The 27,649-nt window shown below is 44.7% G+C and overlaps 20 non-coding genes across 20 annotated transcripts; all 20 read right to left on the bottom strand.

Annotated features, from left to right (window-relative positions):
• Nucleotides 1-136: 136 nt before the first annotated feature.
• On the bottom strand, nt 137-244 carry LOC148337785 (U6 spliceosomal RNA). Its single transcript, XR_015843039.1, has one exon. It is a non-coding gene; the product is annotated as a U6 spliceosomal RNA (small nuclear RNA).
• Nucleotides 245-950: 706 nt separating this feature from the next.
• LOC148337784 (U5 spliceosomal RNA) lies at nt 951-1,065 on the bottom strand. The gene has a single exon (XR_015843070.1). It is a non-coding gene; the product is annotated as a U5 spliceosomal RNA (small nuclear RNA).
• A 1,366-nt stretch (nt 1,066-2,431) lies between these two features.
• LOC148337783 (U6 spliceosomal RNA) lies at nt 2,432-2,539 on the bottom strand. The gene has a single exon (XR_015843044.1). It is a non-coding gene; the product is annotated as a U6 spliceosomal RNA (small nuclear RNA).
• A 706-nt stretch (nt 2,540-3,245) lies between these two features.
• LOC148337782 (U5 spliceosomal RNA) lies at nt 3,246-3,360 on the bottom strand. The gene has a single exon (XR_015843069.1). It is a non-coding gene; the product is annotated as a U5 spliceosomal RNA (small nuclear RNA).
• Nucleotides 3,361-9,506: 6,146 nt separating this feature from the next.
• On the bottom strand, nt 9,507-9,614 carry LOC148337781 (U6 spliceosomal RNA). Its single transcript, XR_015843038.1, has one exon. It is a non-coding gene; the product is annotated as a U6 spliceosomal RNA (small nuclear RNA).
• A 706-nt stretch (nt 9,615-10,320) lies between these two features.
• Nucleotides 10,321-10,435, bottom strand: LOC148337780 (U5 spliceosomal RNA). Its single transcript, XR_015843068.1, has one exon. It is a non-coding gene; the product is annotated as a U5 spliceosomal RNA (small nuclear RNA).
• Nucleotides 10,436-11,801: 1,366 nt separating this feature from the next.
• On the bottom strand, nt 11,802-11,909 carry LOC148337779 (U6 spliceosomal RNA). The gene has a single exon (XR_015843048.1). It is a non-coding gene; the product is annotated as a U6 spliceosomal RNA (small nuclear RNA).
• A 706-nt stretch (nt 11,910-12,615) lies between these two features.
• LOC148337778 (U5 spliceosomal RNA) lies at nt 12,616-12,731 on the bottom strand. The gene has a single exon (XR_015843019.1). It is a non-coding gene; the product is annotated as a U5 spliceosomal RNA (small nuclear RNA).
• A 1,365-nt stretch (nt 12,732-14,096) lies between these two features.
• On the bottom strand, nt 14,097-14,204 carry LOC148337777 (U6 spliceosomal RNA). Its single transcript, XR_015843037.1, has one exon. It is a non-coding gene; the product is annotated as a U6 spliceosomal RNA (small nuclear RNA).
• A 706-nt stretch (nt 14,205-14,910) lies between these two features.
• LOC148337776 (U5 spliceosomal RNA) lies at nt 14,911-15,025 on the bottom strand. The gene has a single exon (XR_015843008.1). It is a non-coding gene; the product is annotated as a U5 spliceosomal RNA (small nuclear RNA).
• A 1,366-nt stretch (nt 15,026-16,391) lies between these two features.
• LOC148337775 (U6 spliceosomal RNA) lies at nt 16,392-16,499 on the bottom strand. The gene has a single exon (XR_015843036.1). It is a non-coding gene; the product is annotated as a U6 spliceosomal RNA (small nuclear RNA).
• Nucleotides 16,500-17,205: 706 nt separating this feature from the next.
• LOC148337774 (U5 spliceosomal RNA) lies at nt 17,206-17,320 on the bottom strand. Its single transcript, XR_015843078.1, has one exon. It is a non-coding gene; the product is annotated as a U5 spliceosomal RNA (small nuclear RNA).
• A 1,366-nt stretch (nt 17,321-18,686) lies between these two features.
• LOC148337773 (U6 spliceosomal RNA) lies at nt 18,687-18,794 on the bottom strand. Its single transcript, XR_015843047.1, has one exon. It is a non-coding gene; the product is annotated as a U6 spliceosomal RNA (small nuclear RNA).
• A 705-nt stretch (nt 18,795-19,499) lies between these two features.
• LOC148337772 (U5 spliceosomal RNA) lies at nt 19,500-19,615 on the bottom strand. Its single transcript, XR_015843015.1, has one exon. It is a non-coding gene; the product is annotated as a U5 spliceosomal RNA (small nuclear RNA).
• Nucleotides 19,616-20,980: 1,365 nt separating this feature from the next.
• On the bottom strand, nt 20,981-21,088 carry LOC148337771 (U6 spliceosomal RNA). The gene has a single exon (XR_015843035.1). It is a non-coding gene; the product is annotated as a U6 spliceosomal RNA (small nuclear RNA).
• Nucleotides 21,089-21,794: 706 nt separating this feature from the next.
• Nucleotides 21,795-21,909, bottom strand: LOC148337770 (U5 spliceosomal RNA). The gene has a single exon (XR_015843077.1). It is a non-coding gene; the product is annotated as a U5 spliceosomal RNA (small nuclear RNA).
• A 1,366-nt stretch (nt 21,910-23,275) lies between these two features.
• Nucleotides 23,276-23,383, bottom strand: LOC148337769 (U6 spliceosomal RNA). The gene has a single exon (XR_015843046.1). It is a non-coding gene; the product is annotated as a U6 spliceosomal RNA (small nuclear RNA).
• Nucleotides 23,384-24,088: 705 nt separating this feature from the next.
• On the bottom strand, nt 24,089-24,204 carry LOC148337768 (U5 spliceosomal RNA). The gene has a single exon (XR_015843014.1). It is a non-coding gene; the product is annotated as a U5 spliceosomal RNA (small nuclear RNA).
• Nucleotides 24,205-25,569: 1,365 nt separating this feature from the next.
• LOC148337767 (U6 spliceosomal RNA) lies at nt 25,570-25,677 on the bottom strand. The gene has a single exon (XR_015843049.1). It is a non-coding gene; the product is annotated as a U6 spliceosomal RNA (small nuclear RNA).
• Nucleotides 25,678-26,383: 706 nt separating this feature from the next.
• Nucleotides 26,384-26,498, bottom strand: LOC148337766 (U5 spliceosomal RNA). Its single transcript, XR_015843076.1, has one exon. It is a non-coding gene; the product is annotated as a U5 spliceosomal RNA (small nuclear RNA).
• Nucleotides 26,499-27,649: the final 1,151 nt, after the last annotated feature.

The raw sequence follows: 27,649 nt of genomic DNA, 5'->3' as shown, positions 1-27,649 counted from the left end.
CCGATGCAGGATGCGCAATTTTCAGCAACTCGGGTGCTCATCAATTCGATCTCGTGAAGTAAGAACTTATGTTAACACATTGAGCAAGGAAAAACTGCTACCATAACTGGCACATAAAGCGCAGCGTGAGGGCTTCAAAAGTTGGATACGCTTCACGAAATTGCGTGTCATCCTTGCGCAGGGGCCATGCTAATCTTCTCTGTATCGTAATCCAATTTTTCATATGTGCTGCCGAAGCTAGCACACAGAGCGGCGCATGTGGCCTTGAATTTAAAGCGTCTTTGGCAGAAAGAAGCCTCAGTGGCGGTGGAGACCTTTGGTATGTAACCCTGGGTTGCTTGGGCCCAGATGCATTTCAACCCTCCCATCAAATGAGATATGTTTTCTGTCACTTGCAATGTCAATCAGATGGGTGCTATTAGCTACCGTTCAACAAATGGAATCAACAGAGTTCTTGGACTTGCTCTCACGCCAACGGGACGTTACACCCGAGTTGAGGTTCATGTCGTAGAATGGACTGGACATGCCACATAAATGGCTGCAAACAAAATCCTGTGCAAATCTGTCATTGGCCATGTCAAAGTTGTTGTTGTTTCCACTTCCCAGGTCTAAGCTTGGGAGCTCGAAATAAATCCACAAACCATGTTAGTCTACAAAGAAATCTTTGGGTAAACAAAAACTGTACGTATGGTCAAACAATGGGTTGAACTGTCCAGAAGACTCTCCAGGGAAGCGTCGTGTTTGGCGTTATTTCTTGTATGCGATGAATAGTTGCACAGAGTTCACTCAAGCAGCCTGGCAACAAAGCCAAAATGGGGTCTCCGTTTCAAAAACTGACCACAGATAGAGGGTCATCAAGCCCGTTCCCAGGTATCGCTTGGCCACTTGGTTTCCCATCCTTGAAAAGGACTCCTGTAATTTCTGTTATAATTATTTTCAACACCCACAAGAGCTCAGAAGAAACTGAGCAAGCAAAAATTAATCATAATCTCATGCAGTTTTTTCCTCACGGAAATCTTTAGTAAAAGGCGAAAGATTTATGCGATCTGAAGAAAAATCGTGAGCTATGCTTGTCTGAACTACGGAAGACAAAAGCCTTTCGCTGATACCCCTGACGGTCAAGGTCTCACTTTTAGCCTGCCGCATTTTGTGGACGGCACCATCAGTATTCCACATCAACGCTTCGAGGAGACTAATACATTGACAATATCCCTCCCTGTAAAGTCTCGCGGAACAAACGGGGGATTTCTCAGTCCCCTCAGTAGAATTGTGAGGTGACATTGAGATGTAGCACAATGCTCGCTTCACAAGCGACAGGAGCCTAAATTCCGTGACTTCGGCTACTCGGTCATGAACCCATCTTCAGCTTCCAAGATGAATTGCTCTTTGCTCACGTTTAAACAGGAAAATATGCCCAATCTCGATTGACTTCGTGCATTTGACTGGGCGTGACGCAGAAATGGCTCCAATCTTAATATCACGCGCAAGTCCGTCTATGACAATGCAGAGGTTGTGTTTTTCTCCACCCCTCCCAGGTATTAGCTTGGGTGCTCAAAATAAACCCACGAACCCTGTTAGACTTCACAGGAATCTTTGGTTAAACAAAAACTGTATGTATGACGAAGGGATGGAATTTTCCACAAGCCTTTCCAGAGATGGACAGCATTGGGTGTGAATTACAATAGACAGTGAATGTGCACATGGCACACTAATAGAGTCTGGTGACCAAGCCAACATGGGGTCTCTGTGACAAACGCTGACCACAGACAGGGTGTCATGATTGAGTGTCCCAGCAACGGTGGAGCCACTTAGGATTACCTGACTGGAAAAGGTGCACTTCAAACTCTTGTTTACATCCTTCTTAAAGGACTGGAGTTAGCAGAACAAACAAAAACTGCGCAAATTCTCATTCAGTTAGTCACCACGGAAATATTTAGGAAAAGGCAAAAGTTTAACACAATCTAAACAGAAGCAGGAGCAATCCTGAAATCATCTGTGGAAAATAAAAGGCTTAAGATGATACCCCTGACTGTCAAGGTGTCCCTTTTAGTCTGACACATGATGGAACGGACGGACAGTCTTCCACATCAACGCTGTGAGGAGACTATTAACTTAAAAGCCCTCCCTAAACCAGGGGTCAAAAACTCCGGTCCTCGAGGGCACCTATTCTGAATGTTTTCCATGTCTCCCTGCTTCACCACAACTATTTCAAATAATCATTTTCACCTGTGGCAGTCAATTTTAAGTCACGCGGAAACTGGCTGTTGAACACAAAGCATCTGCATTCCGACATGTCCGATGCAGGATGCGCAATTTTCAGCAACTCGGGTGCTCATCAATTCGATCTCGTGAAGTAAGAACTTATGTTAACACATTGAGCAAGGAAAAACTGCTACCATAACTGGCACATAAAGCGCAGCGTGAGGGCTTCAAAAGTTGGATACGCTTCACGAAATTGCGTGTCATCCTTGCGCAGGGGCCATGCTAATCTTCTCTGTATCGTAATCGAATTTTTCATATGTGCTGCCGAAGCTAGCACACAGAGCGGCGCATGTGGCCTTGAATTTAAAGCGTCTTTGGCAGAAAGAAGCCTCAGTGGCGGTGGAGACCTTTGGTATGTAACCCTGGGTTGCTTGGGCCCAGATGCATTTCAACCCTCCCATCAAATGAGATATGTTTTCTGTCACTTGCAATGTCAATCAGATGGGTGCTATTAGCTACCGTTCAACAAATGGAATCAACAGAGTTCTTGGACTTGCTCTCACGCCAACGGGACGTTACACCCGAGTTGAGGTTCATGTCGTAGAATGGACTGGACATGCCACATAAATGGCTGCAAACAAAATCCTGTGCAAATCTGTCATTGGCCATGTCAAAGTTGTTGTTGTTTCCACTTCCCAGGTCTAAGCTTGGGAGCTCGAAATAAATCCACAAACCATGTTAGTCTACAAAGAAATCTTTGGGTAAACAAAAACTGTACGTATGGTCAAACAATGGGTTGAACTGTCCAGAAGACTCTCCAGGGAATCGTCGTGTTTGGCGTTATTTCTTGTATGCGATGAATAGTTGCACAGAGTTCACTCAAGTAGCCTGGCAACAAAGCCAAAATGGGGTCTCCGTTTCAAAAACTGACCACAGATAGAGGGTCATCAAGCCCGTTCCCAGGTATGGCTTGGCCACTTGGTTTCCCATCCTTGAAAAGGACTGCTGTAATTTCTGTTATAATTATTTTCAACACCCACAAGAGCTCAGAAGAAACTGAGCAAGCAAAAATTAATCATAATCTCATGCAGTTTTTTCCTCACGGAAATCTTTAGTAAAAGGCGAAAGATTTATGCGATCTGAAGAAAAATCGTGAGCTATGCTTGTCTGAACTACGGAAGACAAAAGCCTTTCGCTGATACCCCTGACGGTCAAGGTCTCACTTTTAGCCTGCCGCATTTTGTGGACGGCACCATCAGTATTCCACATCAACGCTTCGAGGAGACTAATACATTGACAATATCCCTCCCTGTAAAGTCTCGCGGAACAAACGGGGGATTTCTCAGTCCCCTCAGTAGAATTGTGAGGTGACATTGAGATGTAGCACAATGCTCGCTTCACAAGCGACAGGAGCCTAAATTCCGTGACTTCGGCTACTCGGACATGAACCCATCTTCAGCTTCCAAGATGAATTGCTCTTTGCTCACGTTTAAACAGGAAAATATGCCCAATCTCGATTGACTTCGTGCATTTGACTGGGCGTGACGCAGAAATGGCTCCAATCTTAATATCACGCGCAAGTCCGTCTATGACAATGCAGAGGTTGTGTTTTTCTCCACCCCTCCCAGGTATTAGCTTGGGTGCTCAAAATAAACCCACGAACCCTGTTAGACTTCACAGGAATCTTTGGTTAAACAAAAACTGTATGTATGACGAAGGGATGGAATTTTCCACAAGCCTTTCCAGAGATGGACAGCATTGGGTGTTAATTACAATAGACAGTGAATGTGCACATGGCACACTAATAGAGTCTGGTGACCAAGCCAACATGGGGTCTCTGTGACAAACGCTGACCACAGACAGGGGCCGTGTCCAAATTAACAGGCTGCGACCTCCGAAGGCCAGTTCCCAGGCTGGGTCCTCGAAGCCTAAGAAGGCTCCTCCTCATGTAGCCTTATATGGGCCGCATAACCCGTGGTGAATTTGGACAGGCTCGATAGCTACGTACAAATAACTAGGCTGCGTCCTTCGATGTCTAATATGGCGGACAGAAGACGTCATTTCCGGTGCGACAAGGACGCTTACGCCGGTGTCCAAATTCACGCGGCCTCCGAGTACTGGCTTTATAATCTGTCCTCGTTTCCGTGGAAACTCCATGGAAACGGGCCCTGAGTGAAGGCTACGAGCATGCAACCTTCGCAGCCTTAAAAGCCTCGCTCTTCTTCTACACCGTTCTACACTCGCAAGATGCAAACTACCGAAGCCACGTCTTCCGCCTCACCCGAGTGCACTTTCAGATGTAAGTATAAGTTCTTTATATGCAATATTAAAACATCACTCATGAGAAATATTGGGCAGCAATGTTTGGATATTTAGCTCCAGCTTAAGATAATTTTGTTAGTTGCGAAATCGGCCAAATATAACTAAGGTAGCTCTAAGAACTATTGCATAGGAGGTACGGCTGAAACATTTGAATTGTCTTATTTCTGTATGTTAGCATTATTTTATTTAATCTTTTCCTTATGTTTTAGGGAGCAAGGAGATGACCGCGCGGCTGATCAAGCTGCGCGGGGAGTACGACAGCCTCTTTACGGGGGCCAAGTTCTCCGCAGCCACAGCATGGAGGTAAAAATACAATTACTATCGGGAAAAATATTTGACGGGTTATTGTCTTATTAACATCCATTTAAACTCAAAATATCAAAAGGAAAACGCATAAGAATGGCGAGACCCACTATAGCAATTTTAGTTTCCATTCATCAGCCATTTGTGTTTGAATTAGATTTGCGCTAACACGCAGCTGTTTATTTATCCTAGCACAGAATGTGCCCTGTATAAATTCCATGTACCTCCTGCAATGTGCTCCCCAATTACTGATATTAATGAATAATATGCGAATCACCCTCCACATTAACATGATAAAACGCACTGAAACGGTCATGAACTAATGTACTGAAGTGCATAAATCTGCATGTTACCCATAACACCAGGATTTCTGACTAATGTTTGCATCTTTTTACCCTTTTTTTCATCCTTTATTTTTGCATGCATTTTTATTTATTTAATACAGGATCATCGTGGAAAAGCTCGAGCTGCAGGGCAAAGTGACGCCCCTGCAGGCAAAAAAAAATGGGATAATTTAAAAATGAAGTATAAAGTATGGAAGTCCACATTTCTTTTTCTTGTGTGTGAAAATGAAGATATAATTGTTTTATCTTTTTGCTTCTTTTCATATAAAGGATTGCAAAAACCCAGGCACTGGCGAAGGGGTGGCAGGGAGAGCTACTGCCGATACTTGGCCCTGGTTCAACCTTATGGATGGAGTGCTCGGACAGAGACCGTCCATCACCCCCCCTGTCCTAATTGCCTCCATCCCTGAGGAAAGACCAGGGCCAAGTCAGGCCAGCCCGGAAGAACTCCCAGGGCCAAGTCGGGCCAGGGTGACGCAAGAGGAGGAGGAGGAGGAGGAAGAAGTCGTGGTCGGAGGAGGAAGAAGTCGTGGTCGTAGAAGAGGAAGAAGAGCGAGGCCAACAGCCGGAGCAACGACTGAGAGGGAGAAAGCGAAGGAGAGAGGATGAATTGATTGAACTATACAGACGTGATTTAGCAATGCGGAGACAGGAATTGGAGAGACAGAGGTTGGCAGAGGAGGGAAGGGCAATTGAGAGGAGTGAGACTTTTGAAAGGTTTTTTACTTTGATGGAAAAGATGATAGATCAAAATAAAAAATGAGTGAAATATGCTTGGTGTTCAAGACTGAAATTTAGATAACATTCATTAAAAAGTAAACAAAAACCGGGGTACTTTCAAAACAGATGAACTAGTTCGTATCCCAGTGACATCTTGAGATCAGCTTCTTCAGACAAAAGTGAAAAAGCCCAGGTTTGTGAAAGACCAAAACTTTTACAATAATATGAAGACTCCACCATGTCTGTTTTGCTTACAAACTTAATTTATTGAAAAACTGGTGGACAAACAAGGCATAAATTAAGTACATTATAATTCACAGTAACTATTCACAGAAAATAAAAAAGCATTTCCCAGTTCATAACTGTTGCAGGATAAACCTGAGTGTGTCAGTGCTGTTTTGCCAATTTTCGCCTGAGCAGGGACTCATTTGGAGCATGGATGGAACCTTTGTTCCAGGACCCATGACATGGATGGGGCACGAGCAAGAGTCCTGATCTTCCTCTCGTGACTTGAAGTGGGGCATCATACCGGTTGCAGTGTCCACTACATCATCCATTACGTGGGGGTTTGCAGGGATGGTCGGGCAATAGATGGCTGCCATGTCACTACAAAAGATGGGATAGATTTATTAACCATTCATTACATTGTATATGAATCTATTTTTCCATCTACTGATATTTTGCCATGTTTGTGTGGCTGTGCTGTTTGATGATTCAGTTAAAGATTATTTTGTGGCATATTTGATGGGATGATTGCTCAAATACCATTGTGCAGTTAAAAGTATTTAAATACCTAAATATACTCGTGGTCCTCTGGTACCTCCTCCAGGGCAGACACCTGAGCAGACAGGTGGTCCCTCCACTGCACTCCAGCGACTGTGTCAGCCACCTCTTCCACAGCAGCCTCCTCTTCCCCTTCGTCCTCCGAGGCCATGAGGTCTCCCACCCCAAGGCAGATGTTGTGGAGGACGGCACAGGCAGCGATGACCTAAAAGAAATAAAAAGGAAATGCTGTATATTAGCTATATTTGATAGTTATTGCACTGAACAGGACATGATTTGATCCTGAATAAAGAGCAACATATTGAAAGTATAAGTATCAATTATACATTTTTTTTTTATTTACTTACATGTGGTGCAAAGGTGTGGTGCACCTCCAGGGCGTGGAAAAAGATGGCCCGGAATCTCACCTTCATCATTCCAAAGTGAATGTCACTACAAAAGATGGGATAGATTTATTAACCATTCATTACATTGTATTTGAATCTATTTTTCCATCTTCTGATATTTTGCCATGTTTGTGTGGCTGTGCTCAATAATTGTGCTGTCAATTATTGAGCGTGCCTTGGAATGATGAACGTTGAAGCGCCGGGCCCCCACGCCCTGCACCGGCCGCTTGTAAGGAGTGATGAGGGGGAGTGGTCGCTGGAGGCACGGATACCCTCCATCTGCCAAGATGAAGTGCCCTGGAGGAGGATACAGCCCTCTTTGGTAAAGAGGGCTGTGCCGGAGGACCCTAGAGTCGTGGACTGATCCAGGCCAACCCAAGAATATGTCCAGAAAGTGACCCTGATGGTCACACACAGCTTGCATGATTATGCTGCTGAAAAGCTTGCGGTTCTTGTAGTCATGACCATCAGGGCCACTTGGAGGCTTGATTCGGACATGACAACCATCTATTGCTCCAGCAGCTCTTGCAAATGCATGGTGCTTCGCCAGCCCTGCAAATCCCTGGGTCACTGCCTGAAGGTCTCCTGCAGTGTTGGGGAAGTGGATGACTCTGTGGCGAAGAGCCACCACTTCCCCAGTGACCCGGTGGATGATGTAGTGGGCAGTGGACCGCGGCATCCCAAATGCTCGTGCCACCACCCGATATGATGCCCCACTCGCCAGCCAGAAGAGAAAGACAAGGACCTCTATCTCGACACCCCATCCATGTCGTCGGTCTTGGTCCAGGAGGTTCAGCAACACTCTGAATGAGTCCCTGCTCAGGCGAAAGTCAGTTTGGAGATCCTCTCCATTGAAAAAACGATCCAACACTGGCACACCCAGGTTTATCCTGCAGTATGGACTTCTTGGCTGTTAATGTTTTGAATAAAAAAAAAAAAAACATGAACGCATTAATTATTGTACTTGTTTCGTTTGCTTGCATCATTCCTACAGTATCACCAACATAATTTTAATAACTCTGGCCCTAAACTCTCTAGTGGTATTCTGGTGTTTTGCCATATGTAAACGTATGTGTTTGGTTACAAACTAATCACGGGGACAATTAAGCCGTCACAAGTATCTAAATTCATAAAAACTCTTTCAGAATGTATATAATTATATCATTTCCATTCGATATTTGTTCTATTATGAAGTTAACACATGTACTACTGAAGTTGCACTACTGATGTTTTTAGTTCATCTGTAACAATCACGTTATAACCCTATTGACCTGTCAATGTTGGTAATAGTGTGAAAATGCTGATAGACGGATTTAGAACTTACTTCATTCCTTCGATAAAGGACAACTCTGCGATGGGAAAGCGTGATCCTCCTCTCCTCAAGAACAAAATGGAAATAAACTAAAAAGTGAAATAAAATGAAGAAAAGTTCGGGTTCCATCGTTTAAAATGAAATAATACAAATGTTTTGCTAAGCCGATGCCTTCGGTCTGGCGCTCGTCGCTGATTATCCATTGATTATCCAAGCCGTTTATAAATCCACCGCAAATACTTATCGCCTGCGTCGAACAGAGGAGCAAAGTACATGGGGGCGTAACGTAAATGTTGCGCCAAGCGGCCTTGGCTCCATGGAAACGAAGACCAATTCCAAGGCTGGATTCGAAGGTCGCACGTGACAGCCGTGAATTTGGACACCACGCGCGGTCGTGTCGCGCCGAAAGTGACGTCATGCGGCCGAAAAAGCAGCCTTCGGAGGTCGCAGCCTGTTAATTTGGACACGGCCAGGGTGTCATGATTGAGTGTCCCAGCAACGGTGGAGCCACTTAGGATTACCTGACTGGAAAAGGTGCACTTCAAACTCTTGTTTTCATCCTTCTTAAAGGATTGGAGTTAGCAGAACAAACAAAAACTGCGCAAATTCTCATTCAGTTAGTCACCACGGAAATATTTAGGAAAAGGAAAAAGTTTAACACAATATAAACAGAAGCGGGAGCAATCCTGAAGTCATCAGTGGAAAATAAAAGGCTTAAGCTGATACCCCTGACTGTCAAGGTGTCCCTTTTAGTCTGACACATGATGGAACGGACGGACAGTCTTCCACATCAACGCTGTGAGGAGACTATTAACTTAAAAGCCCTCCCTAAACCAGGGGTCAAAAACTCCGGTCCTCGAGGGCACCTATTCTGAATGTTTTCCATGTCTCCCTGCTTCACCACAACTATTTCAAATAATCATTTTCACCTGTGGCAGTCAATTTTAAGTCACGCGGAAACTGGCTGTTGAACACAAAGCATCTGCATTCCGACATGTCCGATGCAGGATGCGCAATTTTCAGCAACTCGGGTGCTCATCAATTCGATCTCGTGAAGTAAGAACTTATGTTAACACATTGAGCAAGGAAAAACTGCTACCATAACTGGCACATAAAGCGCAGCGTGAGGGCTTCAAAAGTTGGATACGCTTCACGAAATTGCGTGTCATCCTTGCGCAGGGGCCATGCTAATCTTCTCTGTATCGTAATCCAATTTTTCATATGTGCTGCCGAAGCTAGCACACAGAGCAGCGCATGTGGCCTTGAATTTAAAGCGTCTTTGGCAGAAAGAAGCCTCAGTGGCGGTGGAGACCTTTGGTATGTAACCCTGGGTTGCTTGGGCCCAGATGCATTTCAACCCTCCCATCAAATGAGATATGTTTTCTGTCACTTGCAATGTCAATCAGATGGGTGCTATTAGCTACCGTTCAACAAATGGAATCAACAGAGTTCTTGGACTTGCTCTCACGCCAACGGGACGTTACACCCGAGTTGAGGTTCATGTCGTAGAATGGACTGGACATGCCACATAAATGGCTGCAAACAAAATCCTGTGCAAATCTGTCATTGGCCATGTCAAAGTTGTTGTTGTTTCCACTTCCCAGGTCTAAGCTTGGGAGCTCGAAATAAATCCACAAACCATGTTAGTCTACAAAGAAATCTTTGGGTAAACAAAAACTGTACGTATGGTCAAACAATGGGTTGAACTGTCCAGAAGACTCTCCAGGGAATCGTCGTGTTTGGCGTTATTTCTTGTATGCGATGAATAGTTGCACAGAGTTCACTCAAGTAGCCTGGCAACAAAGCCAAAATGGGGTCTCCGTTTCAAAAACTGACCACAGATAGAGGGTCATCAAGCCCGTTCCCAGGTATGGCTTGGCCACTTGGTTTCCCATCCTTGAAAAGGACTCCTGTAATTTCTGTTATAATTATTTTCAACACCCACAAGAGCTCAGAAGAAACTGAGCAAGCAAAAATTAATCATAATCTCATGCAGTTTTTTCCTCACGGAAATCTTTAGTAAAAGGCGAAAGATTTATGCGATCTGAAGAAAAATCGTGAGCTATGCTTGTCTGAACTACGGAAGACAAAAGCCTTTCGCTGATACCCCTGACGGTCAAGGTCTCACTTTTAGCCTGCCGCATTTTGTGGACGGCACCATCAGTATTCCACATCAACGCTTCGAGGAGACTAATACATTGACAATATCCCTCCCTGTAAAGTCTCGCGGAACAAACGGGGGATTTCTCAGTCCCCTCAGTAGAATTGTGAGGTGACATTGAGATGTAGCACAATGCTCGCTTCACAAGCGACAGGAGCCTAAATTCCGTGACTTCGGCTACTCGGACATGAACCCATCTTCAGCTTCCAAGATGAATTGCTCTTTGCTCACGTTTAAACAGGAAAATATGCCCAATCTCGATTGACTTCGTGCATTTGACTGGGCGTGACGCAGAAATGGCTCCAATCTTAATATCACGCGCAAGTCCGTCTATGACAATGCAGAGGTTGTGTTTTTCTCCACCCCTCCCAGGTATTAGCTTGGGTGCTCAAAATAAACCCACGAACCCTGTTAGACTTCACAGGAATCTTTGGTTAAACAAAAACTGTATGTATGACGAAGGGATGGAATTTTCCACAAGCCTTTCCAGAGATGGACAGCATTGGGTGTTAATTACAATAGACAGTGAATGTGCACATGGCACACTAATAGAGTCTGGTGACCAAGCCAACATGGGGTCTCTGTGACAAACGCTGACCACAGACAGGGTGTCATGATTGAGTGTCCCAGCAACGGTGGAGCCACTTAGGATTACCTGACTGGAAAAGGTGCACTTCAAACTCTTGTTTTCATCCTTCTTAAAGGATTGGAGTTAGCAGAACAAACAAAAACTGCGCAAATTCTCATTCAGTTAGTCACCACGGAAATATTTAGGAAAAGGAAAAAGTTTAACACAATATAAACAGAAGCGGGAGCAATCCTGAAGTCATCAGTGGAAAATAAAAGGCTTAAGCTGATACCCCTGACTGTCAAGGTGTCCCTTTTAGTCTGACACATGATGGAACGGACGGACAGTCTTCCACATCAACGCTGTGAGGAGACTATTAACTTAAAAGCCCTCCCTAAACCAGGGGTCAAAAACTCCGGTCCTCGAGGGCGCCTATTCTGAATGTTTTCCATGTCTCCCTGCTTCACCACAACTATTTCAAATAATCATTTTCACCTGTGGCAGTCAATTTTAAGTCACGCGGAAACTGGCTGTTGAACACAAAGCATCTGCATTCCGACATGTCCGATGCAGGATGCGCAATTTTCAGCAACTCGGGTGCTCATCAATTCGATCTCGTGAAGTAAGAACTTATGTTAACACATTGAGCAAGGAAAAACTGCTACCATAACTGGCACATAAAGCGCAGCGTGAGGGCTTCAAAAGTTGGATACGCTTCACGAAATTGCGTGTCATCCTTGCGCAGGGGCCATGCTAATCTTCTCTGTATCGTAATCCCATTTTTCATATGTGCTGCCGAAGCTAGCACACAGAGCGGCGCATGTGGCCTTGAATTTAAAGCGTCTTTGGCAGAAAGAAGCCTCAGTGGCGGTGGAGACCTTTGGTATGTAACCCTGGGTTGCTTGGGCCCAGATGCATTTCAACCCTCCCATCAAATGAGATATGTTTTCTGTCACTTGCAATGTCAATCAGATGGGTGCTATTAGCTACCGTTCAACAAATGGAATCAACAGAGTTCTTGGACTTGCTCTCACGCCAACGGGACGTTACACCCGAGTTGAGGTTCATGTCGTAGAATGGACTGGACATGCCACATAAATGGCTGCAAACAAAATCCTGTGCAAATCTGTCATTGGCCATGTCAAAGTTGTTGTTGTTTCCACTTCCCAGGTCTAAGCTTGGGAGCTCGAAATAAATCCACAAACCATGTTAGTCTACAAAGAAATCTTTGGGTAAACAAAAACTGTACGTATGGTCAAACAATGGGTTGAACTGTCCAGAAGACTCTCCAGGGAAGCGTCGTGTTTGGCGTTATTTCTTGTATGCGATGAATAGTTGCACAGAGTTCACTCAAGTAGCCTGGCAACAAAGCCAAAATGGGGTCTCCGTTTCAAACTCTGACCACAGATAGAGGGTCATCAAGCCCGTTCCCAGGTATGGCTTGGCCACTTGGTTTCCCATCCTTGAAAAGGACTCCTATAATTTCTGTTATAATTATTTTCAACACCCACAAGAGCTCAGAAGAAACTGAGCCAGCAAAAATTAATCATAATCTCATGCAGTTTTTTCCTCACGGAATTCTTTAGTAAAAGGCGAAAGATTTATGCGATCTGAAGAAAAATCATGAGCTATGCTTGTCTGAACTACGGAAGACAAAAGCCTTTCGCTGATACCCCTGACGGTCAAGGTCTCACTTTTAGCCTGCCGCATTTTGTGGACGGCACCATCAGTATTCCACATCAACGCTTCGAGGAGACTAATACATTGACAATATCCCTCCCTGTAAAGTCTAGCGGAACAAACGGGGGATTTCTCAGTCCCCTCAGTAGAATTGTGAGGTGACATTGAGATGTAGCACAATGCTCGCTTCACAAGCGACAGGAGCCTAAATTCCGTGACTTCGGCTACTCGGACATGAACCCATCTTCAGCTTCCAAGATGAATTGCTCTTTGCTCACGTTTAAACAGGAAAATATGCCCAATCTCGATTGACTTCGTGCATTTGACTGGGCGTGACGCAGAAATGGCTCCAATCTTAATATCACGCGCAAGTCCGTCTTTGACAATGTAGAGGTTGTGTTTTTCTCCACCCCTCCCAGGTATTAGCTTGGGTGCTCAAAATAAACCCACGAACCCTGTTAGTCTTCACAGAAATCTTTGGTTAAACAAAAACTGTATGTATGATGAAGGGATGGAATTTTCCACAAGCCTTTCCAGAGATGGACAGCGTTGGGTGTTAATTACAATAGACAGTGAATGTGCACATGGCACACTAATAGAGTCTGGTGACCAAGCCAACATGGGGTCTCTGTGACAAACGCTGACCACAGACAGGGTGTCATGATTGAGTGTCCCAGCAACGGTGGAGCCACTTAGGATTACCTGACTGGAAAAGGTGCACTTCAAACTCTTGTTTTCATCCTTCTTAAAGGATTGGAGTTAGCAGAATAAACAAAAACTGCGCAAATTCTCATTCAGTTAGTCACCACGGAAATATTTAGGAAAAGGCAAAAGTTTAACACAATCTAAACAGAAGCAGGAGCAATCCTGAAATCATCTGTGGAAAATAAAAGGCTTAAGCTGATACCCCTGACTGTCAAGGTGTCCCTTTTAGTCTGACACATGATGGAACGGACGGACAGTCTTCCACATCAACGCTGTGAGGAGACTATTAACTTAAAAGCCCTCCCTAAACCAGGGGTCAAAAACTCCGGTCCTCGAGGGCACCTATTCTGAATGTTTTCCATGTCTCCCTGCTTCACCACAACTATTTCAAATAATCATTTTCACCTGTGGCAGTCAATTTTAAGTCACGCGGAAACTGGCTGTTGAACACAAAGCATCTGCATTCCGACATGTCCGATGCAGGATGCGCAATTTTCAGCAACTCGGGTGCTCATCAATTCGATCTCGTGAAGTAAGAACTTATGTTAACACATTGAGCAAGGAAAAACTGCTACCATAACTGGCACATAAAGCGCAGCGTGAGGGCTTCAAAAGTTGGATACGCTTCACGAAATTGCGTGTCATCCTTGCGCAGGGGCCATGCTAATCTTCTCTGTATCGTAATCCAATTTTTCATATGTGCTGCCGAAGCTAGCACACAGAGCGGCGCATGTGGCCTTGAATTTAAAGCGTCTTTGGCAGAAAGAAGCCTCAGTGGCGGTGGAGACCTTTGGTATGTAACCCTGGGTTGCTTGGGCCCAGATGCATTTCAACCCTCCCATCAAATGAGATATGTTTTCTGTCACTTGCAATGTCAATCAGATGGGTGCTATTAGCTACCGTTCAACAAATGGAATCAACAGAGTTCTTGGACTTGCTCTCACGCCAACGGGACGTTACACCCGAGTTGAGGTTCATGTCGTAGAATGGACTGGACATGCCACATAAATGGCTGCAAACAAAATCCTGTGCAAATCTGTCATTGGCCATGTCAAAGTTGTTGTTGTTTCCACTTCCCAGGTCTAAGCTTGGGAGCTCGAAATAAATCCACAAACCATGTTAGTCTACAAAGAAATCTTTGGGTAAACAAAAACTGTACGTATGGTCAAACAATGGGTTGAACTGTCCAGAAGACTCTCCAGGGAATCGTCGTGTTTGGCGTTATTTCTTGTATGCGATGAATAGTTGCACAGAGTTCACTCAAGCAGCCTGGCAACAAAGCCAAAATGGGGTCTCCGTTTCAAAAACTGACCACAGATAGAGGGTCATCAAGCCCGTTCCCAGGTATGGCTTGGCCACTTGGTTTCCCATCCTTGAAAAGGACTCCTGTAATTTCTGTTATAATTATTTTCAACACCCACAAGAGCTCAGAAGAAACTGAGCAAGCAAAAATTAATCATAATCTCATGCAGTTTTTTCCTCACGGAAATCTTTAGTAAAAGGCAAAAGATTTATGCGATCTGAAGAAAAATCGTGAGCTATGCTTGTCTGAACTACGGAAGACAAAAGCCTTTCGCTGATACCCCTGACGGTCAAGGTCTCACTTTTAGCCTGCCGCATTTTGTGGACGGCACCATCAGTATTCCACATCAACGCTTCGAGGAGACTAATACATTGACAATATCCCTCCCTGTAAAGTCTCGCGGAACAAACGGGGGATTTCTCAGTCCCCTCAGTAGAATTGTGAGGTGACATTGAGATGTAGCACAATGCTCGCTTCACAAGCGACAGGAGCCTAAATTCCGTGACTTCGGCTACTCGGACATGAACCCATCTTCAGCTTCCAAGATGAATTGCTCTTTGCTCACGTTTAAACAGGAAAATATGCCCAATCTCGATTGACTTCGTGCATTTGACTGGGCGTGACGCAGAAATGGCTCCAATCTTAATATCACGCGCAAGTCCGTCTATGACAATGCAGAGGTTGTGTTTTTCTCCACCCCTCCCAGGTATTAGCTTGGGTGCTCAAAATAAACCCACGAACCCTGTTAGACTTCACAGGAATCTTTGGTTAAACAAAAACTGTATGTATGACGAAGGGATGGAATTTTCCACAAGCCTTTCCAGAGATGGACAGCATTGGGTGTGAATTACAATAGACAGTGAATGTGCACATGGCACACTAATAGAGTCTGGTGACCAAGCCAACATGGGGTCTCTGTGACAAACGCTGACCACAGACAGGGTGTCATGATTGAGTGTCCCAGCAACGGTGGAGCCACTTACGATTACCTGACTGGAAAAGGTGCACTTCAAACTCTTGTTTTCATCCTTCTTAAAGGATTGGAGTTAGCAGAACAAACAAAAACTGCGCAAATTCTCATTCAGTTAGTCACCACGGAAATATTTAGGAAAAGGAAAAAGTTTAACACAATATAAACAGAAGCGGGAGCAATCCTGAAGTCATCAGTGGAAAATAAAAGGCTTAAGCTGATACCCCTGACTGTCAAGGTGTCCCTTTTAGTCTGACACATGATGGAACGGACGGACAGTCTTCCACATCAACGCTGTGAGGAGACTATTAACTTAAAAGCCCTCCCTAAACCAGGGGTCAAAAACTCCGGTCCTCGAGGGCACCTATTCTGAATGTTTTCCATGTCTCCCTGCTTCACCACAACTATTTCAAATAATCATTTTCACCTGTGGCAGTCAATTTTAAGTCACGCGGAAACTGGCTGTTGAACACAAAGCATCTGCATTCCGACATGTCCGATGCAGGATGCGCAATTTTCAGCAACTCGGGTGCTCATCAATTCGATCTCGTGAAGTAAGAACTTATGTTAACACATTGAGCAAGGAAAAACTGCTACCATAACTGGCACATAAAGCGCAGCGTGAGGGCTTCAAAAGTTGGATACGCTTCACGAAATTGCGTGTCATCCTTGCGCAGGGGCCATGCTAATCTTCTCTGTATCGTAATCCAATTTTTCATATGTGCTGCCGAAGCTAGCACACAGAGCAGCGCATGTGGCCTTGAATTTAAAGCGTCTTTGGCAGAAAGAAGCCTCAGTGGCGGTGGAGACCTTTGGTATGTAACCCTGGGTTGCTTGGGCCCAGATGCATTTCAACCCTCCCATCAAATGAGATATGTTTTCTGTCACTTGCAATGTCAATCAGATGGGTGCTATTAGCTACCGTTCAACAAATGGAATCAACAGAGTTCTTGGACTTGCTCTCACGCCAACGGGACGTTACACCCGAGTTGAGGTTCATGTCGTAGAATGGACTGGACATGCCACATAAATGGCTGCAAACAAAATCCTGTGCAAATCTGTCATTGGCCATGTCAAAGTTGTTGTTGTTTCCACTTCCCAGGTCTAAGCTTGGGAGCTCGAAATAAATCCACAAACCATGTTAGTCTACAAAGAAATCTTTGGGTAAACAAAAACTGTACGTATGGTCAAACAATGGGTTGAACTGTCCAGAAGACTCTCCAGGGAATCGTCGTGTTTGGCGTTATTTCTTGTATGCGATGAATAGTTGCACAGAGTTCACTCAAGCAGCCTGGCAACAAAGCCAAAATGGGGTCTCCGTTTCAAAAACTGACCACAGATAGAGGGTCATCAAGCCCGTTCCCAGGTATGGCTTGGCCACTTGGTTTCCCATCCTTGAAAAGGACTCCTGTAATTTCTGTTATAATTATTTTCAACACCCACAAGAGCTCAGAAGAAACTGAGCAAGCAAAAATTAATCATAATCTCATGCAGTTTTTTCCTCACGGAAATCTTTAGTAAAAGGCAAAAGATTTATGCGATCTGAAGAAAAATCGTGAGCTATGCTTGTCTGAACTACGGAAGACAAAAGCCTTTCGCTGATACCCCTGACGGTCAAGGTCTCACTTTTAGCCTGCCGCATTTTGTGGACGGCACCATCAGTATTCCACATCAACGCTTCGAGGAGACTAATACATTGACAATATCCCTCCCTGTAAAGTCTCGCGGAACAAACGGGGGATTTCTCAGTCCCCTCAGTAGAATTGTGAGGTGACATTGAGATGTAGCACAATGCTCGCTTCACAAGCGACAGGAGCCTAAATTCCGTGACTTCGGCTACTCGGACATGAACCCATCTTCAGCTTCCAAGATGAATTGCTCTTTGCTCACGTTTAAACAGGAAAATATGCCCAATCTCGATTGACTTCGTGCATTTGACTGGGCGTGACGCAGAAATGGCTCCAATCTTAATATCACGCGCAAGTCCGTCTATGACAATGCAGAGGTTGTGTTTTTCTCCACCCCTCCCAGGTATTAGCTTGGGTGCTCAAAATAAACCCACGAACCCTGTTAGACTTCACAGGAATCTTTGGTTAAACAAAAACTGTATGTATGACGAAGGGATGGAATTTTCCACAAGCCTTTCCAGAGATGGACAGCATTGGGTGTGAATTACAATAGACAGTGAATGTGCACATGGCACACTAATAGAGTCTGGTGACCAAGCCAACATGGGGTCTCTGTGACAAACGCTGACCACAGACAGGGTGTCATGATTGAGTGTCCCAGCAACGGTGGAGCCACTTAGGATTACCTGACTGGAAAAGGTGCACTTCAAACTCTTGTTTTCATCCTTCTTAAAGGATTGGAGTTAGCAGAACAAACAAAAACTGCGCAAATTCTCATTCAGTTAGTCACCACGGAAATATTTAGGAAAAGGAAAAAGTTTAACACAATATAAACAGAAGCGGGAGCAATCCTGAAGTCATCAGTGGAAAATAAAAGGCTTAAGCTGATACCCCTGACTGTCAAGGTGTCCCTTTTAGTCTGACACATGATGGAACGGACGGACAGTCTTCCACATCAACGCTGTGAGGAGACTATTAACTTAAAAGCCCTCCCTAAACCAGGGGTCAAAAACTCCGGTCCTCGAGGGCACCTATTCTGAATGTTTTCCATGTCTCCCTGCTTCACCACAACTATTTCAAATAATCATTTTCACCTGTGGCAGTCAATTTTAAGTCACGCGGAAACTGGCTGTTGAACACAAAGCATCTGCATTCCGACATGTCCGATGCAGGATGCGCAATTTTCAGCAACTCGGGTGCTCATCAATTCGATCTCGTGAAGTAAGAACTTATGTTAACACATTGAGCAAGGAAAAACTGCTACCATAACTGGCACATAAAGCGCAGCGTGAGGGCTTCAAAAGTTGGATACGCTTCACGAAATTGCGTGTCATCCTTGCGCAGGGGCCATGCTAATCTTCTCTGTATCGTAATCCCATTTTTCATATGTGCTGCCGAAGCTAGCACACAGAGCGGCGCATGTGGCCTTGAATTTAAAGCGTCTTTGGCAGAAAGAAGCCTCAGTGGCGGTGGAGACCTTTGGTATGTAACCCTGGGTTGCTTGGGCCCAGATGCATTTCAACCCTCCCATCAAATGAGATATGTTTTCTGTCACTTGCAATGTCAATCAGATGGGTGCTATTAGCTACCGTTCAACAAATGGAATCAACAGAGTTCTTGGACTTGCTCTCACGCCAACGGGACGTTACACCCGAGTTGAGGTTCATGTCGTAGAATGGACTGGACATGCCACATAAATGGCTGCAAACAAAATCCTGTGCAAATCTGTCATTGGCCATGTCAAAGTTGTTTTGTTTCCACTTCCCAGGTCTAAGCTTGGGAGCTCGAAATAAATCCACAAACCATGTTAGTCTACAAAGAAATCTTTGGGTAAACAAAAACTGTACGTATGGTCAAACAATGGGTTGAACTGTCCAGAAGACTCTCCAGGGAAGCGTCGTGTTTGGCGTTATTTCTTGTATGCGATGAATAGTTGCACAGAGTTCACTCAAGTAGCCTGGCAACAAAGCCAAAATGGGGTCTCCGTTTCAAACTCTGACCACAGATAGAGGGTCATCAAGCCCGTTCCCAGGTATGGCTTGGCCACTTGGTTTCCCATCCTTGAAAAGGACTCCTGTAATTTCTGTTATAATTATTTTCAACACCCACAAGAGCTCAGAAGAAACTGAGCCAGCAAAAATTAATCATAATCTCATGCAGTTTTTTCCTCACGGAAATCTTTAGTAAAAGGCGAAAGATTTATGCGATCTGAAGAAAAATCATGAGCTATGCTTGTCTGAACTACGGAAGACAAAAGCCTTTCGCTAATACCCCTGACGGTCAAGGTCTCACTTTTAGCCTGCCGCATTTTGTGGACGGAACCATCAGTATTCCACATCAACGCTTCGAGGAGACTAATACATTGACAATATCCCTCCCTGTAAAGTCTAGCGGAACAAACGGGGGATTTCTCAGTCCCCTCAGTAGAATTGTGAGTTGACATTGAGATGTAGCACAATGCTCGCTTCACAAGCGACAGGAGCCTAAATTCCGTGACTTCGGCTACTCGGACATGAACCCATCTTCAGCTTCCAAGATGAATTGCTCTTTGCTCACGTTTAAACAGGAAAATATGCCCAATCTCGATTGACTTCGTGCATTTGACTGGGCGTGACGCAGAAATGGCTCCAATCTTAATATCACGCGCAAGTCCGTCTTTGACAATGTAGAGGTTGTGTTTTTCTCCACCCCTCCCAGGTATTAGCTTGGGTGCTCAAAATAAACCCACGAACCCTGTTAGTCTTCACAGAAATCTTTGGTTAAACAAAAACTGTATGTATGATGAAGGGATGGAATTTTCCACAAGCCTTTCCAGAGATGGACAGTGTTGGGTGTTAATTACAATAGACAGTGAATGTGCACATGGCACACTAATAGAGTCTGGTGACCAAGCCAACATGGGGTCTCTGTGACAAACGCTGACCACAGACAGGGTGTCATGATTGAGTGTCCCAGCAACGGTGGAGCCACTTAGGATTACCTGACTGGAAAAGGTGCACTTCAAACTCTTGTTTTCATCCTTCTTAAAGGATTGGAGTTAGCAGAACAAACAAAAACTGCGCAAATTCTCATTCAGTTAGTCACCACGGAAATATTTAGGAAAAGGAAAAAGTTTAACACAATATAAACAGAAGCGGGAGCAATCCTGAAGTCATCAGTGGAAAATAAAAGGCTTAAGCTGATACCCCTGACTGTCAAGGTGTCCCTTTTAGTCTGACACATGATGGAACGGACGGACAGTCTTCCACATCAACGCTGTGAGGAGACTATTAACTTAAAAGCCCTCCCTAAACCAGGGGTCAAAAACTCCGGTCCTCGAGGGCACCTATTCTGAATGTTTTCCATGTCTCCCTGCTTCACCACAACTATTTCAAATAATCATTTTCACCTGTGGCAGTCAATTTTAAGTCACGCGGAAACTGGCTGTTGAACACAAAGCATCTGCATTCCGACATGTCCGATGCAGGATGCGCAATTTTCAGCAACTCGGGTGCTCATCAATTCGATCTCGTGAAGTAAGAACTTATGTTAACACATTGAGCAAGGAAAAACTGCTACCATAACTGGCACATAAAGCGCAGCGTGAGGGCTTCAAAAGTTGGATACGCTTCACGAAATTGCGTGTCATCCTTGCGCAGGGGCCATGCTAATCTTCTCTGTATCGTAATCCAATTTTTCATATGTGCTGCCGAAGCTAGCACACAGAGCGGCGCATGTGGCCTTGAATTTAAAGCGTCTTTGGCAGAAAGAAGCCTCAGTGGCGGTGGAGACCTTTGGTATGTAACCCTGGGTTGCTTGGGCCCAGATGCATTTCAACCCTCCCATCAAATGAGATATGTTTTCTGTCACTTGCAATGTCAATCAGATGGGTGCTATTAGCTACCGTTCAACAAATGGAATCAACAGAGTTCTTGGACTTGCTCTCACGCCAACGGGACGTTACACCCGAGTTGAGGTTCATGTCGTAGAATGGACTGGACATGCCACATAAATGGCTGCAAACAAAATCCTGTGCAAATCTGTCATTGGCCATGTCAAAGTTGTTGTTGTTTCCACTTCCCAGGTCTAAGCTTGGGAGCTCGAAATAAATCCACAAACCATGTTAGTCTACAAAGAAATCTTTGGGTAAACAAAAACTGTACGTATGGTCAAACAATGGGTTGAACTGTCCAGAAGACTCTCCAGGGAATCGTCGTGTTTGGCGTTATTTCTTGTATGCGATGAATAGTTGCACAGAGTTCACTCAAGCAGCCTGGCAACAAAGCCAAAATGGGGTCTCCGTTTCAAAAACTGACCACAGATAGAGGGTCATCAAGCCCGTTCCCAGGTATGGCTTGGCCACTTGGTTTCCCATCCTTGAAAAGGACTCCTGTAATTTCTGTTATAATTATTTTCAACACCCACAAGAGCTCAGAAGAAACTGAGCAAGCAAAAATTAATCATAATCTCATGCAGTTTTTTCCTCACGGAAATCTTTAGTAAAAGGCAAAAGATTTATGCGATCTGAAGAAAAATCGTGAGCTATGCTTGTCTGAACTACGGAAGACAAAAGCCTTTCGCTGATACCCCTGACGGTCAAGGTCTCACTTTTAGCCTGCCGCATTTTGTGGACGGCACCATCAGTATTCCACATCAACGCTTCGAGGAGACTAATACATTGACAATATCCCTCCCTGTAAAGTCTCGCGGAACAAACGGGGGATTTCTCAGTCCCCTCAGTAGAATTGTGAGGTGACATTGAGATGTAGCACAATGCTCGCTTCACAAGCGACAGGAGCCTAAATTCCGTGACTTCGGCTACTCGGACATGAACCCATCTTCAGCTTCCAAGATGAATTGCTCTTTGCTCACGTTTAAACAGGAAAATATGCCCAATCTCGATTGACTTCGTGCATTTGACTGGGCGTGACGCAGAAATGGCTCCAATCTTAATATCACGCGCAAGTCCGTCTATGACAATGCAGAGGTTGTGTTTTTCTCCACCCCTCCCAGGTATTAGCTTGGGTGCTCAAAATAAACCCACGAACCCTGTTAGACTTCACAGGAATCTTTGGTTAAACAAAAACTGTATGTATGACGAAGGGATGGAATTTTCCACAAGCCTTTCCAGAGATGGACAGCATTGGGTGTGAATTACAATAGACAGTGAATGTGCACATGGCACACTAATAGAGTCTGGTGACCAAGCCAACATGGGGTCTCTGTGACAAACGCTGACCACAGACAGGGTGTCATGATTGAGTGTCCCAGCAACGGTGGAGCCACTTAGGATTACCTGACTGGAAAAGGTGCACTTCAAACTCTTGTTTTCATCCTTCTTAAAGGATTGGAGTTAGCAGAACAAACAAAAACTGCGCAAATTCTCATTCAGTTAGTCACCACGGAAATATTTAGGAAAAGGAAAAAGTTTAACACAATATAAACAGAAGCGGGAGCAATCCTGAAGTCATCAGTGGAAAATAAAAGGCTTAAGCTGATACCCCTGACTGTCAAGGTGTCCCTTTTAGTCTGACACATGATGGAACGGACGGACAGTCTTCCACATCAACGCTGTGAGGAGACTATTAACTTAAAAGCCCTCCCTAAACCAGGGGTCAAAAACTCCGGTCCTCGAGGGCACCTATTCTGAATGTTTTCCATGTCTCCCTGCTTCACCACAACTATTTCAAATAATCATTTTCACCTGTGGCAGTCAATTTTAAGTCACGCGGAAACTGGCTGTTGAACACAAAGCATCTGCATTCCGACATGTCCGATGCAGGATGCGCAATTTTCAGCAACTCGGGTGCTCATCAATTCGATCTCGTGAAGTAAGAACTTATGTTAACACATTGAGCAAGGAAAAACTGCTACCATAACTGGCACATAAAGCGCAGCGTGAGGGCTTCAAAAGTTGGATACGCTTCACGAAATTGCGTGTCATCCTTGCGCAGGGGCCATGCTAATCTTCTCTGTATCGTAATCCCATTTTTCATATGTGCTGCCGAAGCTAGCACACAGAGCGGCGCATGTGGCCTTGAATTTAAAGCGTCTTTGGCAGAAAGAAGCCTCAGTGGCGGTGGAGACCTTTGGTATGTAACCCTGGGTTGCTTGGGCCCAGATGCATTTCAACCCTCCCATCAAATGAGATATGTTTTCTGTCACTTGCAATGTCAATCAGATGGGTGCTATTAGCTACCGTTCAACAAATGGAATCAACAGAGTTCTTGGACTTGCTCTCACGCCAACGGGACGTTACACCCGAGTTGAGGTTCATGTCGTAGAATGGACTGGACATGCCACATAAATGGCTGCAAACAAAATCCTGTGCAAATCTGTCATTGGCCATGTCAAAGTTGTTTTGTTTCCACTTCCCAGGTCTAAGCTTGGGAGCTCGAAATAAATCCACAAACCATGTTAGTCTACAAAGAAATCTTTGGGTAAACAAAAACTGTACGTATGGTCAAACAATGGGTTGAACTGTCCAGAAGACTCTCCAGGGAAGCGTCGTGTTTGGCGTTATTTCTTGTATGCGATGAATAGTTGCACAGAGTTCACTCAAGTAGCCTGGCAACAAAGCCAAAATGGGGTCTCCGTTTCAAACTCTGACCACAGATAGAGGGTCATCAAGCCCGTTCCCAGGTATGGCTTGGCCACTTGGTTTCCCATCCTTGAAAAGGACTCCTGTAATTTCTGTTATAATTATTTTCAACACCCACAAGAGCTCAGAAGAAACTGAGCCAGCAAAAATTAATCATAATCTCATGCAGTTTTTTCCTCACGGAAATCTTTAGTAAAAGGCGAAAGATTTATGCGATCTGAAGAAAAATCATGAGCTATGCTTGTCTGAACTACGGAAGACAAAAGCCTTTCGCTAATACCCCTGACGGTCAAGGTCTCACTTTTAGCCTGCCGCATTTTGTGGACGGAACCATCAGTATTCCACATCAACGCTTCGAGGAGACTAATACATTGACAATATCCCTCCCTGTAAAGTCTAGCGGAACAAACGGGGGATTTCTCAGTCCCCTCAGTAGAATTGTGAGGTGACATTGAGATGTAGCACAATGCTCGCTTCACAAGCGACAGGAGCCTAAATTCCGTGACTTCGGCTACTCGGACATGAACCCATCTTCAGCTTCCAAGATGAATTGCTCTTTGCTCACGTTTAAACAGGAAAATATGCCCAATCTCGATTGACTTCGTGCATTTGACTGGGCGTGACGCAGAAATGGCTCCAATCTTAATATCACGCGCAAGTCCGTCTTTGACAATGTAGAGGTTGTGTTTTTCTCCACCCCTCCCAGGTATTAGCTTGGGTGCTCAAAATAAACCCACGAACCCTGTTAGTCTTCACAGAAATCTTTGGTTAAACAAAAACTGTATGTATGATGAAGGGATGGAATTTTCCACAAGCCTTTCCAGAGATGGACAGTGTTGGGTGTTAATTACAATAGACAGTGAATGTGCACATGGCACACTAATAGAGTCTGGTGACCAAGCCAACATGGGGTCTCTGTGACAAACGCTGACCACAGACAGGGTGTCATGATTGAGTGTCCCAGCAACGGTGGAGCCACTTAGGATTACCTGACTGGAAAAGGTGCACTTCAAACTCTTGTTTTCATCCTTCTTAAAGGATTGGAGTTAGCAGAACAAACAAAAACTGCGCAAATTCTCATTCAGTTAGTCACCACGGAAATATTTAGGAAAAGGAAAAAGTTTAACACAATATAAACAGAAGCGGGAGCAATCCTGAAGTCATCAGTGGAAAATAAAAGGCTTAAGCTGATACCCCTGACTGTCAAGGTGTCCCTTTTAGTCTGACACATGATGGAACGGACGGACAGTCTTCCACATCAACGCTGTGAGGAGACTATTAACTTAAAAGCCCTCCCTAAACCAGGGGTCAAAAACTCCGGTCCTCGAGGGCACCTATTCTGAATGTTTTCCATGTCTCCCTGCTTCACCACAACTATTTCAAATAATCATTTTCACCTGTGGCAGTCAATTTTAAGTCACGCGGAAACTGGCTGTTGAACACAAAGCATCTGCATTCCGACATGTCCGATGCAGGATGCGCAATTTTCAGCAACTCGGGTGCTCATCAATTCGATCTCGTGAAGTAAGAACTTATGTTAACACATTGAGCAAGGAAAAACTGCTACCATAACTGGCACATAAAGCGCAGCGTGAGGGCTTCAAAAGTTGGATACGCTTCACGAAATTGCGTGTCATTCTTGCGCAGGGGCCATGCTAATCTTCTCTGTATCGTAATCCAATTTTTCATATGTGCTGCCGAAGCTAGCACACAGAGCGGCGCATGTGGCCTTGAATTTAAAGCGTCTTTGGCAGAAAGAAGCCTCAGTGGCGGTGGAGACCTTTGGTATGTAACCCTGGGTTGCTTGGGCCCAGATGCATTTCAACCCTCCCATCAAATGAGATATGTTTTCTGTCACTTGCAATGTCAATCAGATGGGTGCTATTAGCTACCGTTCAACAAATGGAATCAACAGAGTTCTTGGACTTGCTCTCACGCCAACGGGACGTTACACCCGAGTTGAGGTTCATGTCGTAGAATGGACTGGACATGCCACATAAATGGCTGCAAACAAAATCCTGTGCAAATCTGTCATTGGCCATGTCAAAGTTGTTGTTGTTTCCACTTCCCAGGTCTAAGCTTGGGAGCTCGAAATAAATCCACAAACCATGTTAGTCTACAAAGAAATCTTTGGGTAAACAAAAACTGTACGTATGGTCAAACAATGGGTTGAACTGTCCAGAAGACTCTCCAGGGAATCGTCGTGTTTGGCGTTATTTCTTGTATGCGATGAATAGTTGCACAGAGTTCACTCAAGCAGCCTGGCAACAAAGCCAAAATGGGGTCTCCGTTTCAAAAACTGACCACAGATAGAGGGTCATCAAGCCCGTTCCCAGGTATGGCTTGGCCACTTGGTTTCCCATCCTTGAAAAGGACTCCTGTAATTTCTGTTATAATTATTTTCAACACCCACAAGAGCTCAGAAGAAACTGAGCAAGCAAAAATTAATCATAATCTCATGCAGTTTTTTCCTCACGGAAATCTTTAGTAAAAGGCAAAAGATTTATGCGATCTGAAGAAAAATCGTGAGCTATGCTTGTCTGAACTACGGAAGACAAAAGCCTTTCGCTGATACCCCTGACGGTCAAGGTCTCACTTTTAGCCTGCCGCATTTTGTGGACGGCACCATCAGTATTCCACATCAACGCTTCGAGGAGACTAATACATTGACAATATCCCTCCCTGTAAAGTCTCGCGGAACAAACGGGGGATTTCTCAGTCCCCTCAGTAGAATTGTGAGGTGACATTGAGATGTAGCACAATGCTCGCTTCACAAGCGACAGGAGCCTAAATTCCGTGACTTCGGCTACTCGGACATGAACCCATCTTCAGCTTCCAAGATGAATTGCTCTTTGCTCACGTTTAAACAGGAAAATATGCCCAATCTCGATTGACTTCGTGCATTTGACTGGGCGTGACGCAGAAATGGCTCCAATCTTAATATCACGCGCAAGTCCGTCTATGACAATGCAGAGGTTGTGTTTTTCTCCACCCCTCCCAGGTATTAGCTTGGGTGCTCAAAATAAACCCACGAACCCTGTTAGACTTCACAGGAATCTTTGGTTAAACAAAAACTGTATGTATGACGAAGGGATGGAATTTTCCACAAGCCTTTCCAGAGATGGACAGCATTGGGTGTGAATTACAATAGACAGTGAATGTGCACATGGCACACTAATAGAGTCTGGTGACCAAGCCAACATGGGGTCTCTGTGACAAACGCTGACCACAGACAGGGTGTCATGATTGAGTGTCCCAGCAACGGTGGAGCCACTTAGGATTACCTGACTGGAAAAGGTACACTTCAAACTCTTGTTTTCATCCTTCTTAAAGGATTGGAGTTAGCAGAACAAACAAAAACTGCGCAAATTCTCATTCAGTTAGTCACCACGGAAATATTTAGGAAAAGGAAAAAGTTTAACACAATATAAACAGAAGCGGGAGCAATCCTGAAGTCATCAGTGGAAAATAAAAGGCTTAAGCTGATACCCCTGACTGTCAAGGTGTCCCTTTTAGTCTGACACATGATGGAACGGACGGACAGTCTTCCACATCAACGCTGTGAGGAGACTATTAACTTAAAAGCCCTCCCTAAACCAGGGGTCAAAAACTCCGGTCCTCGAGGGCACCTATTCTGAATGTTTTCCATGTCTCCCTGCTTCACCACAACTATTTCAAATAA

Source organism: Idiotropiscis lumnitzeri, chromosome 4 (genome assembly GCF_059441095.1).
Source record: "Idiotropiscis lumnitzeri isolate Australia: NSW breed Sydney's pygmy pipehorse chromosome 4, RoL_Ilum_1.0, whole genome shotgun sequence".
NCBI lineage: Eukaryota > Metazoa > Chordata > Actinopteri > Syngnathiformes > Syngnathidae > Idiotropiscis > Idiotropiscis lumnitzeri.
The sequence above is the reverse complement of the archived record's forward strand: the minus strand, read 5'-3'. Positions and strand labels throughout refer to the sequence as shown.